Source organism: Hemitrygon akajei, chromosome 2, assembly GCF_048418815.1.
Source record: "Hemitrygon akajei chromosome 2, sHemAka1.3, whole genome shotgun sequence".
NCBI lineage: Eukaryota > Metazoa > Chordata > Chondrichthyes > Myliobatiformes > Dasyatidae > Hemitrygon > Hemitrygon akajei.
In genome coordinates, this window is record NC_133125.1 from 42,498,700 (window position 1) to 42,520,025 (window position 21,326).

Below are 21,326 nucleotides of genomic sequence, written 5' to 3' on the forward strand. Positions count from 1 at the left end.
ATCATCAGATATGATAGGTGGTAAAATATTTTCAAGTCTACAAGCCAAAACTTTGGGTAGGATTTTAGAATCAATGTTAAGTAAAAAGATTGGTCTATATGAAGAGCATTCAGTTGGGTTCTTATTCTTTTAAGAACAAGTGAGCTAGTAGCTTCATAAAAAGACTGTGGCAGCCTACCCAACATAAAGGAATCCGAAAAGATAGAACATAAATAAGGTATAAGCAATGAGGAAAAAGCCTTGTAAAATTTTCCAGAAAATCCATCAGGACCTGGAGTCTTCCCAGAATGCAAAGAGCATACAGCCTCAGCAATTTCCTCATAAAAAATAGGTTGATCCAACTGCTTTTGATTAGCAGCAGAAAGTACAGGAATATTTAATTGGCCCAAAAAATTATTCATTACAGTATTATCTTTAGAAGAGCCAGCTTTCTGATTTTTATTTTGAGTTTTTGATCAATGTTGGCTTCCAGTGTGTTGATGTTGGGAATCTTGCAATGGTAATGTTAAGGTTAAATGTTTAGAGATTCCCCAGTAACTTCCCTGCTATTTATTGTGGGTTATTTGTGTGGCACGGTCGTAACTTGCTTCTGTCTGAATATTATCTAGGCCTTGCTGTGTGCACCTGTTGAAATTGCACATTGTCTAATCATCATTGAATGTAATTGTCAGCACAGAAATTATGAGTTGAAAGGCTCTATTGTTCTATCTTCTGCAAATGATGAAAGGATGATGAAGTGTTAGGAAATGGGCATTGTCCTGTAAAATTCTTGGAATGATATCCAGAACTGGATTGATTGACTTCAAATAACTACAGACTTCCTCCGTTGTTAAGTAACCGTAAATGTTGGAGAGTTTCCATCGCAACGCCTGCTGGCTTAGTTTTACCAGGGATCCCTATGGCCTATTTGATCAAGTGTTGCCTTGTTGTCAAGTGAAGCTCCTCACTTCTAGAATACAGCTTCTTTGGTGTATGTGTGGATGAAAGCTATAATGAAGTCTTTAGCGGAATAGTACTGGCAAGCTCAGAAAACATCAATGAACAAGTTATTAATGGTATAATTGATGACACTTCCAGCAAACTGTGTTGACGAAAAGTAAACTAATGACTGGAGGATGGGTAGGCAGTTTGGACTTATTCCCCCTTATATGGACATGATGTACTGTACCTTCCTCAATTTTATACTCAAAACTATGGTATAAAACATTGAAAGAAATTTTGATTTTTGGGTAAATGAAGGGACATTCTGCAGCTGGCAATCATTTATTTTGCTTCTCTCTCAGATCCAGGAGATGTACGATTATGGAATGATGAACATATTACATGGAAAGCCATTTGGCCCATCGCATCTCTGTAAGTCATAGAAGAGCCAGCCACCCTAATCCCTCCTTCCCACACTGTGTCCACAGTCCTGCATGCTATGAGTCTTCAAATACACATCCAAGTCATTTTGAAATATCATGATATCATTCTCCACCACCATTTTATGCAGTGAGTTCCAGATTCCTATCCTTCTTTGTGTGAAAAGTTCTTCATTATCTCCTCGCTATTGCATCTACCAATTCACATTTATACCCAGTTTTTGTTCCTGCTACTAAGGGGGTATATCCATTCTATTGAACTGAATTGACTTTATTACTTACATTATGCGTGAGGAATAAAAATCTTCACGTTGCATCTCCATCTAAATGTGCGATGTGCAATTTATAGTAATTTATAATAAATAGTATGTACAATAGGACAGTCAATATAACATAGAAATACAATTGTATCAGCATGAATTAATCAGTCTGATGGCCTGGTGGAAGAAGCTGCCCCAGAGACTATTTATGCTGTGGCACCGTTTCCTGGATGGTAGCAGCTGGAACAGTTTGTGGTTGGGGTGACTCGGGTCCCCAGTGATCTTTTTATGCACCGGTCTCTGTAAATATCCTGACTAGTGGAAAGTTCACATCTACAGATGCGCTGGGCATCTGGGCATACACTCTGCAGAGTCCTGTGATTGAGGGAAGTACGGTTCCCATACCAGGCAGTGATACGGCCAGTCAAAATACTCTCAGTTACTCTCCCCTATGACGTTTCTGTCCACAGAAAACAGTTCTCATTTATCCCAACTTCTTACATAGATAGATAGACATAGAAAATAGGTGCAGGAGTAGGCCATTCGGCCCTTTGAGTCTGCACCGCCATTCAGTATGATCATAGCTGATCATCCAACTCAGAACCCTGTACCTGCTTTCTCTCCATACCCCCTGATCCCTTTAGCCACAAGGGCCATATCTAACTTCCTCTTAAATATAGCCAATGAACCGGCCTCAACTGTTTCCTGTGGCAGAGAATTCCACAGATTCACCACTCTCTGTGTTATAGACTCTCTTATAGCTGTAGCTGCAACATTTCACTTCTGGCAACATTCCTATAAATATTTTCCACACCCACTCCAGTGCATTTACATTTTTCCTTTACTGTGGTGACCGGAATGGAATGTTGTACTACACCTTTGGATTCCTTTATACACTTACAACATAGGCTACCTGTTTTACCTCTGTGTCTAAGGAAAACATCCCATACGTCTGTGTACCCACCTTGTTTGCTACCTTTTAAAACCTCAGTGAAACATCTTCCAAATGCATGACTCACACTTCTCAGAATTAAATTCCATCAGGTTCTTCTGTACCCCAAGTAACCACAGCTTCCTGTGGCTTGCTGTCTATTGTGACTGTGATCTGAGTCACTGAAGCTGAGAGATATAAAGTTCTTTATTCATCAAAGTAAGCAGAGATTCTCAGTAGAGTATCCCAAACTCAAAGTACATCTAGATTTTATACTCTTAAGAACAAAGGTGATAATAGGTGATCACTACAAAGGTTCAAAGTTCATTTATTATCAAAGTATGCAACTCCGAAATTCTTCTTCTCCAGATAGCCACGAAACCAGGAAAGAAAAGAAAGGTAGCACGATCATCAACTCACTGAATCCCTCCTCCCCACACATAACAAAAAACAAAAAAAAATCATTTTCAGTACACAATTTCTTTGTTTACTTCAATATTTTCAGTCTGGTAATATATAATATACACTGACAATAACATTGAGTTACATATGGGAAACATCTCTGAATGTTTAAACACAGTTGCTGGGACAAATAATTCGCAAGCATCTGCCAACAAAGAAACCAGACATCCAAAATTAATGTTGAAAATTAATGGTGCAAAATGAACACAGTGGCCACTTTATTAGGTACATCTATACACCCGCTCTTAATGCAAATATCTAATCAGCCCATCATGTGGCAATAATTCAATGCAGACACGGTCAAGAGCTTCAGTTGTGGAGACCAAACATCAGAATGGAGAAGATAAGTGATCTAAGTGGCTTAGTGCATGATAGTTGATACCAGACTGGGTGGTTTGAGTATCTCAAGCTGTTCATCTAGGGTTGTCATGCACAACAGTCTCTAGAGTTTACAGAGAATGGTGTAAAAATAAAATCATCCAGTTTTGTGGGCCTTGTTAATAAAAGAGGTCAGAGGAGAATGGCCAGAGTGGTTCAAGCTGACAGGAAAGTGACAGTAACTCAGTACAACAGTGGTGTGCAGAAAAGCATCTCTGAATGCACAAAATGTCAAACCTTAGAGTGGTTGGGCCACAGCAGCAGAAGACCACAAACACACACTCAATGGCCACTTTATTAATTACAGGAGGCACCCAACTATCTGGCCAATGAGTGCAACTTAGCTAGTGTTGCCCAGTTTGATGTAGACCTATTAACATACGCCCCTTATGCTACGTCTTGTATACAACATCTGATGTTCACCTCACTTTACAAGATATATTTCTTGAGCAGCCAATCCCCTGGTGTGGCTCAATAATCCATGCTTTGTAGATGTGATGCACCATCAATAACTCTAGGTGACTGGAAGTGAACGATAGGCTTTTATTAACAGCAAAATGGAGCACGACATGTCGAAGACTGAGGGAGGAGCAGTGCCCCAATCACCTTTATACAGGGGTCTGTGGGAGGAGCCACAGGAGCAGTCAGCAGAGGGGCGTGTCCAGACATGTATACCACAAGATGCAATTTGTTTACAATGCTGTCCTTGAAAATATTTATTTATTTAGAGATACAGCACAGTAACCATCTTCCCAAATGAGAATTTTAACTACCACTCACTAACCTATGAAAATTTGGTTCTTCACTTCCTTCTTCTTAATCAACAGCACAGAATTTCCAAAAAAGGAACAAGCTGCTGGAGGATCTCAGCAGTTCGGGCGACATCTGTGGAGGCAAAGGGATAGAGAGTCAACGTTTCAGTTTCAGTTTATGTCCTGACCTTCTATCAGGACATAAGGTGGCATGACACATTCTGAACTGAGCTTCTGCAGTCTCGTCTGTCAGCGCAATGTTAGCAGATCCTCCAACCTTTTGGCAGCATTTCAGTCACAAGGGAGGAGTGGTAAAACTATTTAAAATGTGTCTGAAACTTCCTCCCTCGTTCCTTCTAAAAGCCTGCTTTATATTTATATTTCATCACAGCCTGGTGTTTTATCTATTTCAAAGACATTAAACCATTTTATACTTACTTGCTCATGCACTGACTTTATGCCATGAGTACAGGGCCTGGTTACATTCAAGTCATTGAAAGAGGCAAGACAAGCTGAGAAAAAGGTTAATAGTGCTTACACAGTCTGGGCTTTAGAAACAGAGGTAGAGAGCATAAAAGCAAGAAAATTATGCTAAACCTTCATAAACACTAGTCCAACCTCACTTGTTTATGCTCAAGTGTGTCAGCCAGTTAAAATTTTCTTCTCAGGGCAGACATCTCAGGTACTTATTTATGGGGTGGGGTGGGGGGGCAAGTTTTTTTTTTACACAGAATGGTAGATGCTTTGAACGTGATACAATAGTGGCATTTAAGAGGCTTTTAGATAGGTACATGTATATGCAGAGCATAGAGGGATGTGGATCATCTGCTATCAGGAAAGATTTAGTTTAATTTGGCATTGTCTTCTGCACAAACATAGTTGGCCATGTGTTCTATGCTTTCTATGTATTCAAGAAGAACATGAAGACAGTGGACAAGGTTTATGAGACTAGTTCCTGGTATAAAGTACTTGCAGTCACAAAATAGATTGGTGAGACTTTTTTTTGGAGAAGAAAAGGCTGAGGGAAAATCCAATGATGGACCCAGCAGAGAGAGAGCAGCTGACCTTGGCCGTGAGATTCACTGGTCAGGTAGGAGACAAGCTACAGGCAATGGAATCTGTTCTCAGTGAAGTTATGGAGGCAATGAGGCAGATAACCCAGTCTCACTTAGAGGAACAGGTATCATCCTTAGCCACAACTGTTCAACAGCTCACCACAGACAATCGGACTCAGGTGTCTGCGATTTCCACACTCAGGGTCCCCATCCACGAACTTACTGTGAACAGCCAGCATCAGCTGACAGCCATTAACGTCTCGCCAGCTCATTTCAGCAGCCTCAGGCCGCCTCAGTCCCACTCCCAGCATCTCACAGGTCTTCCTTTTCTGTTGCCCCGACAATCCCTGCTACTAATGCTCCCACTCCCATGCCCGGACCAGAGCCGACTCCCACAACCATACAGGAACTGAGTATTCCATCAACAGGCAGATATTCTGGTGATCCTGATGGCTGCAGGAATTTTATTACCCAATGCGAGCTGAGATTCCAAGCCCAGCCTAGTCGTTTTGGTGATGATGCACTAAAACTGGCGTACATGGTCAATCTTCTTGACAGACCTCCACTCACCCTGTTCAACACTTTACGGGAGTAAGGATACCCCGCAGCCCAGTTGTTCCGACATTTCATGGCGGAGTTAAGGAGAGTTTTTCATCTTCAGTACGGGGTCAGGAGGCTGCCCACTGACTCTTGGACCTGCGCCAACGCAGAGGAACGGTGAGAGCCTATGCAGTCAAATTTCATACCCTTGCAGTAGAGACGGGATGGAATGAGTGATCTCTCATCACTGCCTTCCTGCTTGGATTGAACACAAGGATCCAGCATGAGATCACTGTCTGGGACGAGCAGGACAGTCTGGATGACCTGATTAATCTGGCTATTCGAGTTGCCAACCGGGTAACTGAGTGGCGCAGGGAAAGAATGTTTCAAACTTCCTACACGCTGCCAGATCACCATCTTCCCTTGCCCTCTCCCTCTCCCTCACCTGATCATCATCTTTCCTCGCCCTCTTCCACTCCCTCACCACCCAGCACCCAGCCCACGGACACGGAGGAGCCTATGCAAGTGGGGTGCATGCACCCGCCTCAGGAGATATGAGAGCAGCGCCAGAGAACAGGTTCCTGCCTCTATTGCGGTGATCCAGGACACTTCCGGGCAGCATGTTCCGGGCGTCCAGTGAAAGAGAATACCCGTCAGCAGGGAGGGGAATCCTGACGGGTCGGTTCTCTCTTCAGTCAGCTTCCCCTCATTCTGTAATGCTCGCAGCTTCCTTGTCCTGGAGGTCTTGGACCCATGAACTTAAGCCAGTTATTGACTCTGGTGCAGCCGGGAATCTCATGGACATCTCTCTCATTCAAAGATAGGGAATTCCAACTCAGGAATTGAGAGAAAAGATCAACGTCAAGGCGCTGGACGGTCAACCTTTCCACCCAACCCCTCCAACCGGTGTTCAAAGGCAACCATCATGAAGAAATATCTTTCTATCTGGTTAATTCACCTGAACTGCCACTGGTACTTGGTCTCCCCTGGTTATCCGGACATAACCCACCGATCGATTGGTCTCTGAAGGTCCAGGAGTGGGGACCGGCATGCCTGTCTGGGTCCAACTCAAGCTCCATTCCATGAATCCCTCCTGTGTCAGCTAACGATGTGGACCTGTCTGGGATTCCGGCTGAATATAAGGGTCTCATTTAAGTTTTTAGTAAAAGAAAGGCCAGCACCCCGCCCCCACACTGGCCATACGACCGTGCCATAAACTTCCTACCTGGCACTAGTCCTCCCCGGGGCCGGCTCTTTTCCATCTCTCGTCCTGAAATGGTGGCCATGGAGGAATACATTAAGGAGGCATTGGTCATGGGGTTTATCCGTCTGTCACCCTCGCCGGGAGGAGCGGGCTTCTTTTTTGTGAGCAAGAAAGATAGCAAGCTCCATCCCTGCATCGATTATCAGCCCCTGAACAACATCACTGTGAAGAACTGCTGCTCTCTTCCTTTGCTGGTGTCTGCATTTGAACTTCTCCAGGGAGTAACCATATTTTCCTAAATTGACCTGCGCAATGCTTACAATATGATACACGTAGGAGAAGGGGATGAGTGGAAAGTGGCTTTCCACACCTCTAATGGCCACTATGAATACCTGGTGATGCCTTTTGGTCTGGCCAAGCCTTATTCCTTATCCGCTGTATTCCAAGCCTTGGTTAACGATGTGCTCAGGGACATGTTGAACCAGTTTGTGTTTGTGTATTTAGATGACATCCTTATCTTTCCCCACTCTCATCAGGAGTATGTCCAGCATGTCCGAAGAGTACTAAGATCCCTTCTTGAAAATGACCTGTACGCCAAGCCTGAGAAATGTGAATTCCATAAAGACCAGGTGTCGTTTTTGGGCTCTATACTTACCCCATCCAGTGTTCAAGTGGACCCTAGTAAAGCTCAGGCAGTTGCAGAGTGGCCCAAACCGTCTACAGAAGAATGTACTTGAATCCCGGAGAAGGACATCTTGGACAAGTTGCTGATCCAGGACTTCAAGTGGACACAGGTCTGTGGAGCCTCAGGGGCTGCGCCTAGAGAGGGGGCCCTGTCACATCCACGGATTTAGCAGCGCAGTAGATACGGCAATTGCGCTTGTGAATACGCAAGTGTCAGCTAATTATTATTCAATCGTGATAGTATTTAACTCCATACTTGATGTTGTAGTGTTTGTCGAGACTTGAACAGAGCACAGCAATGCTTTGTTGCCTGTTTGCTTCCAGCCTTCCCTGAGAAATTGGACTTCCGAGTCAACTGACTCTGAAGACTAGCGGTATTGGTTTAATGTTTAGATTTTCTTTTCAGCTGCAGTGTATTTTTTTTATTTTCCCTTTAACACTGTTTGCATTAAAGTTAGTGAACTATTGACTTGCTTCTGTGTCTCTCACTCCGCACTTGGGCCATATCTGAACCTGGTAAAAGCAAGTCTTGACCACACAAAGATGGACCCAGCAGAGAGACAGCAGCTGACCTTGGCCGTGAGAACAAGAGCTATGTTCTACATAGAGTAGCAATAACAAGGTGCATGAAATTCAAATAAGAGAGTGGACTGCATTCTAATAAAAGTAAGGAACACCCCTCTCATGTTCTATTATCTTCTGATCACATGATGTACAGTATTTTCATTGCTATCTATACATACTTTGTAAACATCAATAGATATGTGTGTTTTTAATTGAAAAAAGTACTTCTTGTTGATCCAGGAAAGGAACAGGCAGGTAACTATCTTCATCGTGAAAATGGTACAATATGAGCTATGCTTCTACATGTGATAGCTGCCCCATTTGTTTCTGTTCACATAGTACTTACTTCAATATGGTCTTTTCATTCTAGAACTTTATACAACTGAAAAAGCATTATTAAGGTTCTTCCAATTCTACTCTTTTGAATCAGGTCTCAATTGTGATTTCGCTATCAATAAGAGTCACGAGAAGCACAGCAACCAACAAAATCTTGTCATCCACCACCTACAGCTGGACTAGAAATACTCCTAATTTAACATCAATTGTAAAGCAGTAACAATCAAATGACGTTAGAATACCCTAAGACTGCACTGCAAAGCCTCAACAATTTATAAAATCCAGCACAGAATTGTAACAACATATGTGACCACAAAAGGGGAATAAATTAGAATTTAAAATAATGAAATGCACAGCAGAAGAATTAATTTCAAAATCTAAAAGTACTAACATCTTTATACTAAACTGCAAATCAACTAAAGTGAGAAATGTCATTTTTAATGTACATTTAATTATCAATAAACAAAACTGACAAGTCAGATTTAACATTTGTCCCCTTCCTGGTCAATGTTCATGCTTGAATGATGAAGTTTTGCTGCTGTACTCTATATAATATGTGACATAATAACAAGAGACAAGCTCATCATCTCCTATGTCTGATATGAGTAGTACGCAGATGAATCCCATATCAGTGAAAACTGAGGGTAAATTATCAACTTGGATGTACCTGCTACATGAAACAACATCAAGCAATCTTTAATCATGAGCTGAGTATTGAAGGAAGCATGAAATTCAAATTGGATGTTGGATTCCAATTAAATAAACACATTGTGTCAGCTGTGAACTCAGCAGCAGAAAGGCATTTAACAATGGCTGAGCCTTCTCAGCATTTGACATTAATCTGAAAAAGGACTGTGTACTTTAGAATGGTACTAATGCATGTAAAATCCACCGTTCATTGAATTATTTCAATTCTCACATTTCGGTAACATCACCACATGAACATTTACTTTAATGGCAACATTTTCCATGACATCACCTACTCCAGGCTGAACTGACAACCTACTTTCTCACTGGAAGATGTATTTTTCTCTTTATTTCTTTGATGTTTTTTCTTTATTTCTTGAGTCATGCTATCCATGGATCTGCTGCAGCCAATCCATGTATTTATCCTTTAAAATCAGATACCATTCAATTTTCTGCAGTGAAATATTCAATGAGCACCAAGTTTAATTTTTTGCACGGAATAAGCATCTCCTGCATGGATGATGAATTTTGGATGTCTCCAGAATTCCCCTGTTGCAGTTTGCATTTAGCGACAGAAGTGGAATAGGCCTCATGCAAGAGGTGCCTTCAAAATAACCTTTTATGGAGCATTCTTATCTTCAGCAAGCGTAGGCGTAAGGGCGTACTGTAAAATCTCCAATAGATATACTGTAAAGAGCATTCCAAATATTCGCATCACTACCTCACATGGCGTCTCCAATGCACAGGAACGAAAGAGGCTGCAAGCATTTGAAGACTCAGCCTCTCCATCATGAGCACAAGCCTTCCCGCTATCAAGGACATCTTCCAAAAGCAGTGCCTCAAGAAGGTGACATCCATCATTAAGGACCCTCGCACTACCTGGGACATGCCATCATCTCATTTCAACTATCAGGGAGAAGATACAGGACTCACACTCAATTTTTAGGAGCAGTTTCTTCCTCTCTGCCATCAGATTTATGAATGGTCCATGAACCATGAACACTTTCTCACTATTCCTCTTTTGCAATATCTATTTTTTTTAATTGTAACTTATAATAATTTTTATGTCTTGCACTGTACTACTATCACAAAACCACAAATTACACAACATTTACCAGAGATAATGAACTTGATTCTGATTCAGGGATAGGCATTGAGGAGCACGATTGCCAGGGTTGAAACAATGAAGGGCCTTTTTCTATGCTGGATCCCTCTATGACCCAAGTCCCACTCACAGACTCCAGCTTTGTTTCACACTTGATATGAAGCTTTGCTTTTACTCTCCACATACCCACCTCCCCCTCCCCCCGAACAATTGGCCGCACACTTTTTTGGGGGGTATTTGCTGATCAGTCTTCCTTCACATAAGACCATTATACCATAAGCTATAGGAGCAGAAATAGGCCATTCGGCCCATCATATCTGCTTTGCCATTCAATCATGGGCTGATCCAATTCTTCCAGTCATCCCCATTCCCCTGCCTTCTCCCCATACCCTTTGATGCCCTGGCTAATCAAGAATCTATCCATCTCTGCCTTAAATGCACCCAGTGACTTTGCATCCATAGCCACTCATAGCAACAAATTCCACAGACTTACCACCCTCTGACTAAAGTAATTTCTCCGCATCTCAGTTCTAAAAGGACATCCTTCAGTCCTGAAGTCATGCCCTCTTGTTCTGGACTCCCCTACCATGTGAAATAACTTTGCCATATCCAAACTGTTCAGGCCTTTTAACATTCGGAGTGTTTCTATGAGATTTCCCCCTCATTCTCCTGAACTCCAGGGAATACAGCCCAAGAGCTGCCGAACGTTCCTCATACGGTAACCCTTTCATTCCTGAAATCATTCTTGTGAATCTTCTCTGAAACCTCTCCAATGTCAGTATTTCCTTTCTAAAATAAGGAGCCCAAAACTGCACACAATACTCCAAGTGTGGTCTCACAAGTGTCTTATAGAGCCTCAACATCACATCCCTGCTCCTATATGCTATACGTCTAGAAATGAATGCCAACATTGCATTCGCCTGCTTCGCCACCGACTCAACCTGGAGGTTAACCTTTAGGGTATCCTGCAGAAGGACTCCCTAGTCCCTTTGCATCTCTGCATTTTGAATTATCTCCCCATCTAACTGATAGTCTTCCCCTTTATTTCTTTCACCAAAGTGCATGACCATACACTTTCCAACATTGTATTTCATTTGCCACTTCTTTGCTCATTCCCCTAAACTATCTAAGTCTCTCTGCAGGTTCTCTGTTTCCTCAACACTACCCACTCCTCCACCTATATTTGTATCATTGGCAAACTTAGCCACAAATCTATTAATCCCATAGTCCAAATCATTGAATACATCACAAAAAGCAGCAGTTCCAACACCGACCCCATGGAACTCCACTGGTAACTGGCAGGCAGCCAGAATAGGATCCCTTTATTCCCACTTTCTGTTTTCTTCCGATCAGCCAATGCTCCACCCACGCTAGTAACTCCCCTATAATTCCATAGGCTCTTATCTTGCTAAGCAGCCTCATGTGTGGCACCTTGTCAAAGGCCTTCTGAAAATCCAAGTACACCACATCTACTACATCTCCTTTGTCTACCCTGCTAGTAATTTCCTCAAAATATTGCAGTAGTTTAGTCAGGCAGGATTTTTCTCTGAGGAAAGCATGCTGGCTTTGGCCTATCTTGTCATGTGCCTTCAGGTAGTCCGTAATCTCATCCCTAACAACCGATTCCAACAACTTCCCAACCACTGATGTCAGGCTAACAGGTCTATAGTTTCCTTCCTGCTGCCTCCCACCCTTCTTAAATAGCGGAGTAACATTTGCAATTTTCCATTCATCTGGTACAATGCTAGAATCTATCGATTCCTGAAAGATCATTGTTAATGACTCTACAATCTCTCCAGCTACTTCCTTCAGAGCCTGTGGGTGCATTCTATCAGGTCCAGAAGATTTATCCACCTTCAGACCATTAAGCTTCCCGAGCACCTTCTCAGTCATAATTTTCACTACACATACTTCACTTCCCTCACACTCTTGAATATCCGGTACACTGCAAATGTCTTCCACTGTGAAGACTGAAGCAAACTACGCATTCAGTTCCTCTGCCATCTCTGTGTCTCTCATTACAATATCTCCAGCATCATTTTCTACTGGTCTTATATCTACTCTCAACTCTCTTTTACCCTTTTTATACTTAAAAAAAGCTTTTAGTATCTTCTTTGATATTAGTTGCCAGCTTCCTTTCATAATTCATTTTTTCCTTCCTAATGACCTTCTTAGTTTCCTTCTCAAGTTTTTGAAAGCTCCCCAATCCTCTATTTTCCCACTGGCTTTGGCTTCCTTGTATGTCCTCTCTTTTGCTTTTACTTTGGTTCTGACTTCACTGTATGTCACAGTAGTGTCCTTCTTCCACTCGAAAATTTCTTCTTATTTGGAATATATCTGTCCTGCACTTCCCTCATTTTTCACAGAAACTCCAGCCATTGCTGCTCTGCTGTCCTTCCTGCTAGTGTCCCTTTCCAGTCAACTTTGGCGAGTTCCCCTCTCATGCCATTGTAATTTCCTTTATTCCACTGAAATATTGACACATTGGAACTAGTTTCTTCTTCTCAAATTTCAAACTGAACTCGATCATATTGTGCTCACTGTTCCCTAAGGGTTCCTTAACCTTAAGCTCTCTTATCCCCTCCACATTATTGTACAACACCCAATTTAGCACAGCCAATCCCCTAGTGGGCTTCACAACAAGCTGTTCTAAAAAGCCATCCCTTAAACATCCTACAAATTCTCTCTCTTGAGGTCCTGTACTGGCCTGGTTTTCCCAATCCACTTTCATGTTAAAATCCCCAATGATTACCATGACCTTACCCTTCTAACAAGCCTTTTCTATCTCCTGCTGTAATTTGTAATCCACATCCCGACTGTTGTTTGGAGGCCTGTATACAACTGCCATTAGGGTCCTTTTACCCTTGCTATTTCTTAACTCAACCCATAGAGACTCTACACCTTCTGATCCTATGTCGTTCCTTTCATGACATAAGACCATAAGACATAGGAGCAGAATTAGGCCATTTGTTGCACCGAGTCTGCTCCGCCATTCAATCATGGTTGATCCTTTTTTTCCCCTCCTCAACCCCAGTTCCCGGCCTTCTCACTGTAACCTTTGATGCCATGTCCAATCAAGAGCCCATCAATCTCTGCCTTAAATATATCCACGACCTGGCCTCCACAGCTGCATGTGGCAAAATATTCCACATCCTCTGGCTCTCCCACCATGGGAAACATCCTTTCCACATCTACTCTGTTTAGGTCTTTCAACATTCAAAAGCTTTCAATGAGATCCCCCCTCATCCTTCTAAATTCCAGTGAGCACAGACCTAGAGCCATCAAATGTTCCTTGTATGTTAACCCTTTCATTCCTGGAATCATTCTTGTGAACCTCTTCTGGACCCTCTCCAATGCCAGCATATCTTTTCTTAGATGAAGAGCCCAAAACTGTTCACAATATTCAAGGTGAGGCCTCACCAGGGTCTTATAAAGCCTCAGCATCAGATCTTTGCTCTCGTAATCTAGACCTCTTGAAATGAATACTAACATTGCATTTACTTTCCTCATTACCAACTCAATCTGCAAGTTAACCTTTAGGGTGTTCTACACAAGGACTCCCAAGTCCTTCTGCATCTCAGATTCCGAGATTTTCTTCCCATTTAGAAAATAGTCAGCACATTTATTTCTTCTACCAAAGTGCATGGCCATTCTCCTAATCTGTCCAAGTCCTTCTGAAGTCTTTCTGTTTCCCCAACATTACCTGTTCCTCCACCAATCTTCATAACATCCGCAAACTTGGCAACAAAGCCATCTATTCCATCATCTAAATCATTGATATACAGCATAAAAAGAAGTGGTCCCAACAATGACCCCTGCGGAACACCACTACTCACTGGCAGCCAACCAGACAAAGATCCTTTTATTCCCACTTGCTGCCTGCTCCCTATCAGCCAATGCTCTAACCTTGTTTGTAACTTTCTTGTAATACCATGAGTTCTTAACTTGGGAAGTAGCCTCATGTGTGACACCTTGTCAAAGGCCTTCTGAAAGTTCAAATATACCACATCCACTGCATCCCCTTTTATCTATTCCACTCGTAATCTCCTTAAAGAATTCCAACAGGTTCGTCTGGCAAGATTTTCCCTTAAGGAAACCATGCTGACTTTGTCCTATCTTGTCCTGTGACACCAAGTACAGCATCAGTTCATCCTTAACATCTTCCTAACGATTGAGGTCGGGCTAACTGGTCTATAATTTATTTTCTGCTGCCTTCCTCCTTTCTTAAAAAGTGGAATGATATTTGCAATTTTCCAGTCCTCGGGCATCATGCCAGAGTCCAATGATTTTTGAAAGATCATTACTAATGCCTCCACAATCTCTAACACTATCTCTTTCAGAACCCTAGGGTGTAGTTCATCTGGTCCAGGTGACTTATGTACCCTTAGATCTTTCAGCATTTTGAGCACCTTCTCCCTTATAATAGTAACTGCACTCACTTCTCTTCCTTCACACACTACAACATCTGGCACACTGCTAGTGTCTTCCACAGTGAAGGCTGATGCAAAATATTCATTTAGTTCATCCGCCGTCTCCTTGTCCCACGTTATTATTTCTCCAGCCTCATTTTCTAGCAGTCCTATATCCACTCTCATCTTTCTTTTATATTTTACATACTTGTAAAAGCTTTTACTATCCACTTTGATATTGTTTGCTAGCTTGCTTTCATATTTCATCTTTACCCTTCTAATGTTTCTTTTCGTTGCTCTCTGTAGGTTTTTTAAAGCTTCCCAATCCTCTATCTTCCTGCTAATTTTTGCTTTGTTGTATGCCCTCTCTTTTGTTTTTTTTTACATTAGCTTTAACTTCCCTTGTCAGCCACATAGTCATGAATCAGTAATCGGTGCATCATTGCTTGGGATGTCAGGAAATCCAATGTTGGTGATTTTCACCTCTAGTAGCCCCTGAAAACAGCTCTGAATTGTTATGGTGTCATGGTATTATTATGCGGCAGGCAAACTTTGTCCAAGTTTTACTGCAATAAAGTCGGCTTGAGTTACATCAGCTCCTTGTATTTGGAGCTTGGAGCTTGATACTTACCTAATTTCTCTGACAGCCACCATCCAGTTTTCCAAAAGCTGAGTCAATTGTTCCTTGGGGCTGCTGTATTGATCTAGACTTCTTCAAGGAGAAAAATTTTCAAGAACTTCAAACTGTTTAGAACACAGAAAATAGCCATTCAGCCCAATATGTGCATGTTACAATTAAATATCAAACAAACCGCTTTCCACTGCACTTCACAAAATCCCATCAATGTGCCATTCTATTTTCTTCTCTCTCATGTTTATTTATGTATCTTAATTGCATCTATGCTATCAGAATAGCTCACTCTTACTGAAGTGAGTTTCACACTGTAACCACACTCTGGATAACAAATCTCCCGACTTCCCTCATGAGTTTTATACCTGACTTCTAATTCTAGTCAAATCCATATTCATTCTATTTTTTTAAAAAACCCTTTTGTAACCTTAACAGCCTCAGTCAGGTCAACTATAAACTCCCCCTGAAATGTCAATTGTTTATTGACTTCGAGGCCAATGATCCTAGGTTCAAATCCAGCTGGCTCCTTGCACACTTTCCATCTGTACTGGGTTGGGCGTCGAGTTAGCCTTGTAAAAAAAACAGACAAATGCAAATGAAGTGTCAAAGAATGCCGCCTAATGTGACAAGAGGCATGAAAAGGAGCAACAACAATAATAATAGATGCTAACTGACTTGCTGAGTTCATAAGACCATGAGACAGGAGCAGAATTAGGCCATTTGGCCCATCACACCTGCTCTGTCATTCCATCATGGCTGATTTATTATCCCTTTCAACTCCATTCTCTTGTCTTCTCCTTGTAACCTTTGACTCCCTGGTTAATCAAGAACCTATCAAGCTCTGCCTTAAATATAATTAATGACTTGGCCTACATTGCCATCTGTGGCAATGAATTATACAGATTCACAACCCACTGGCTAAATAAATTTTTCCTCATCTCCTTTCAAAATGGACATCCCTCAATTTTGAGGCTGTGCCCTTTGGTCCTGGACTCCCCACTATGGGAAGCATCCTCTCCGTACCCACTTCGTCCAGATCTTTCAATATTTGATAGGTTTCAATGAGATCCCCTTTCATTTTCCTTAACTGCAGCAAGTACAGGCCCACAGCCATCAAACAGTTTTTATATGTTAACCCTTTCATTCTCATGAACCTCTTCTGGAACCTATTCAATATCAGCACATTTTCTCAGATAAGAGGCCCAAAACTACTCACAATACTCCAAGTGCAATCTGACCAACACTTTATAAAACCTCAGCATTACATCCTTGCTCTTATATTCCAGTCATCTCGAAATGAATGCCAACATTGCATTTGCCTTCCTTAGCACCAACTCAAGCTGCAAGTTAACCTTTAGGGAACTCTGTATGAGGACTCCCAAGTCCTTCTGCACCTGTTTTTTTTTTAAATTTTCTCCCCATTTAGAAAATAATCCATGCCTTTATTTCTTCCGCCAAAGTGCATGACCATGCTCTTCCCTACATTATATTCCATCTGCTGCTTCTTTGCCCATTCCCTAATGCTATCCAAGTCTGTCTGCAGACACCCTACTTCCTGAACAATATCTGCCGCGCCACCTACATTCATGTCATCCATAAACTTGGCCATAAAGCCATCAATTCCTTCATCAAAATTATTGACATGCACGTGAAAAGAAGCAGTCCCAACACCAAACCTGGTGACACACTGGCAGCCAACCAGAAAAGTTTCCCTTTATTCCCACTCTTTGTCTCCTGCCATTCAGTCAATCTTCTATTCAAGCCAGTACCTTTCCTGTAATACAATGGGCTGTTATTGTGTTAAGCAACATATGTGGCATCTTGTCAAAGGCTTTCTGGAAATCAAAATAAGCAACAGCTACTGAGTCTCTTTTGTTATTCCCTGAAAGAGTTCCAACAGATTTGTCAGGCAAGATTCCCTCTTTAGGAAACCATTGCTGACTTTGGCCTATCTTATCATGTGTCTCCAAGTACCCCGAAAGTTCATCCTTAATAATAGAATCCAACACTGAAATCAGGCTAACTGGCCTATAGTTTCCTTTCTTCTGCCTCCCTCCTTTCTTAAAGTGTGGAATGACATTTGCAATTTCCCATTTCTCAGGAACCATTCCAGAATCTAGTGACTCTTGAAAAGTCATTACTAATGCCTCCAGAATCTCTTCAGATACCTCTTTCCTCCAGCATTTTGTGTGTGTTGCTGAATTATCAGTCTTCTCTTTCACAGAGTGATCACATAGGTCCAAAAGTCCAATTCCTTCTTAAAAAAAAATCCTCAGGTCTGAATGTGATCACTGACAGAATTATTTGGCAGAGCACAATCCTTATCTGGGTTGAGATGAACAAGTAATTGCTGTGTTTTTAAGGCTGATGGACACAGCAAATTCAGGCCAGCTGTTACTCAGTGAGTCATGAGTTTTACATGCCAACCTAGGAAATGGCAGTCTGGCCAACAACATAAAGGAGCCCACTAACAAGTTCTTCCAAATCATCTGTTTTAGCTTCAACCTAACATAGAATCCAGTCCTGAGTCCAGTTTTGCTCTTAGTAAAAGTTAAGAGAAGCATAACTTCTTTTATTTAAGAACCCTTCCTTTCCTTACGCTGGTTTTAATTAGAAGGTAAATTGAATTGACCTCACTTTCCACCAATTTGGCTTTTCTGCCCCTGTGACGTTTTTACCTAAACACCTAATTTTTTTCAGTGTCTTTGTCTAGCTACTGTGCCGCATATCTTCGTCAAATCAATAAAAATAAAGATCTGCAATGTATTTTTCTTGAATTGAATCTCTCTCTTTCAACAAGTTATTTCAGTTACTGCTTTCCAACTGACGAGACTTTTCTGAAATACATTGATTAAAGTAATCGATCGTTACTCTTCCCAATATCTTTCCGCCAACTACAAGACAATTTTAACAGATGAAACAATTTCTCTTTTCCTTTGTGAGATAGATAATTGAATAATTTTAAATGTTTAAGTGTTCTTTTCTGGCTGCCATATTGATTAAAATTATTTGTTTGATCGAGTTGTATTTGTCCGGACAGCTGTTAGTCATCAGTTATTACTGAGTACACCACTAGAAGTATTTAAACCTCATGTAACAATGCTTAAGATTTCAGAAGGTCTAACAAGAAATAGTCAGTTTGACAGACTTCCTTTCATTGTAATATGGGAGACTGTTAGTGGCAAAGCCTGTGGAACAAGCAATTTTGGAATTTCCGCCAATGTTTCTGCATTTGTGATGACCATCACTTTCAAGTAAATTTGTTGCAGGTCTTCTCTGAAGAATGAAGTAACGTATTCGTCTGAGCACTAAAGGAGGAGCCAGGATATATATCACAGAACAGCCTGTTAATGACATGTAAGTATGAACAGATGCTTGTTAATAAATCATTTTATGAATGGGTTAGCAGATGCAACAGCATGGGGCTGATGAGAAGACTTTGGGGGCTTCAGAGCAGCAACAGAAACTGCGCTGGAGAGCTTTATTTAGAGGAATGAATTGATGAGATATCAGGGTCATCTGGGGGAGGAGCTGCAAAATAAGGGAGTTCTAGAACATTAGAGTCATAAAAAGTACAGCATAGAATCAGGCCCTTCGGCCCTCTAGTCCATACTGAACCATTTAAACCACCTATTGCCAATGACTTGCACCAGGATCATATCCCTCCATAACCCTACCAACCATGTACCAATCGAAACTTTACTTAAATGTTGAAATTGAGCTCACGTGCACTATTTGTGCTGGCAGCTCGTTCACACTCTCACGATCCTCTGAGAGAAAGGTCCCCTCACACACCTCTTAAACGTTTCACCTTTCACCTTTAACTTATGACCTCTAGTTGTCCCATCCAACCTTAGTGGAAAAAAGCTCCTTGTAAATTTACTCTATCTCAGTGATTCCCAACGGGGGCAGTTACGAGCCCTAAGGGGGGATGTTAGGGGAAATAGAGGTTGTTGGGGGGGATACGGTAAGTGGCACCCTAACTCGAGACACGAGACCTGACTAACTGTGTCAACTCGCTGCTGTCATCAACATCCGATAAGTACCATATGCCCTGTTTATGTTAATTTTTCATTTTAATTTAGCCCCGTCAATGATGGATAAATACGTGCGATGTGATCCCCATGAGTCAGAAGGCAGCGAAGCCTTGAATTCTAATCCTACTAAGAGTCAGAAACTACAGCAAGTGTGTCAATACAATGTTACATATCTGGAGTATGGTTTTATTCCATTCACCTCAGATCAATGATGCCCCATGTGTCTTATTTGTAATACTGTACTGTCTAATGAAGCCATGAAACCATCAAGATTGCAGGATCACTTCTGTAAGAGACACCCTGAAAAGACTACTTACGGCAGTACTCAGTTCCAGAAGATGAAAGAAGCATTTGAAAAGTGTTGCACACTGGAGTCATTTTCCAAGAAAGCTAAAAATGACTTTGACAGTGGTCTCATTATTTCTTATAACATTTCCAAAATGATAGCAAAGTGTGGAAAATCTGATACATTTGGTGAAGGATTAATAATGCCTGCTGTATCAGAAGTGCTCACCACTGTTCTCAAAATGGATACCAGTATTTTAAAATCAATTGCTCAGAGTAAATTACTCTGTAGCTCATCGTATTGACGAAATGAGTGAAAACATTGAGTATCAACTATGCACAGGGCTACAAAAACCAGAATTTGGGATGCAACTGGATGAGCCAACTGTGCAGAACAATGAAGTAGTGCTAATGGCATATGTACAGTTCATCAAAAATTGACAGTGATGAAATGCTTTGAGAGGTTGGTCATGACTAGACTGAACTCTTGCCTCATCGAGGACCTGGGCCCATTGCAATTTGCCTATCGCCACAATAGGCCAATGGCAGACTCAATCTCAATGGCTGTTCATGCGGCTTTAGACCACCTGGACAACACAAACACCTATGTCAGGATGTTGTTCATCGACTATAACTCAGCATTTAATACCATCATTCCCACAATCCTGATTGAGAAGTTGCAGAACCTGGGCCTTTGTACCTACCTCTGCATTTGGATCCTTGACTTCCTAACCAAAAGACCACAATCTGTGCAGATTGGAGATAACATATCCTTCTCGCTGACGATCAACACTGGTGCACCTCAGGGGATTGTCCTTAGCCCACTGTTCTATTCTCTATATACACATGATCACATGTCTAGGCTTAGCTCAAATACCATCTATAAATTTGCTGACAATAGAACCATTGTTGGTAGAATCTCAGGTGGTGATGAGAGGGCCTACAGGAGTGAGATATGCCAACTGGTGGAGTGGTTTCGCAGCAACAACCTGGCACTCAACATCAGTAACATGAAAAAGCTGATTGTGGACTTCAGGAAGGGTAAGGCAAAGAAACACACACCAATCCTCATAGAGGGTTCAGAAGTGGAGATAGTGAGCAGTTTCAAGTTCCTGGGTGTCAAGATCTCTGAGGATTTAACCTGGTCCCAACATATAGATGCAGTTATAAACAAAGCAAGACATTGGCTGTACTTCATTGAGAGTTTAGAGAGATTTGGCATGTCAACAAATACACTCAAAAACTTCTATAGTTGTACCGTGGAGAGCATTCTGACAGGCTGCATCACTGTCTGGTATGGGGGTGGGGGGGGGGGGCTACTGCACAGAACCAAAAGAAGCTGCAGAGGGTTGTAAATCTAGTGAGCTCCATTTTGGGTACTAGCCTATAAAATACCCAGGACATCTTCAGGGAGCGGTGTCTCAGAAAGGCAGTATCCATTATTAAGGACCTCCAGCACCCAGGGCATGCATTTTTCTCACTGTTACCATCAGATAGGAGGTACAGAAGCCTGAAGGCACACACTCAGCAATTCAAGAACAGCTTCTCATCTTCTGCCATCCGATTCTGATTCCTAAATGGACATTGAACCCTTGAACACTACCTCACTTTTTTTAATATACAGTATTTCTGTTTTTTTGCACTT

The 21,326-nt window shown here is 41.7% G+C and overlaps 1 long non-coding RNA gene across 1 annotated transcript in view; it reads right to left on the bottom strand.

The window, feature by feature from the left end:
• Window positions 1–21,326, bottom strand: part of LOC140741242 (uncharacterized) — a 94,962-nt gene that overhangs the window by 35,861 nt on the left and 37,775 nt on the right. The window contains exon 2 of the long non-coding RNA XR_012102039.1: window positions 4,177–4,277. This is a non-coding gene — a long non-coding RNA (uncharacterized lncRNA). The remainder of the gene's footprint in view (window positions 1–4,176; window positions 4,278–21,326) is intronic.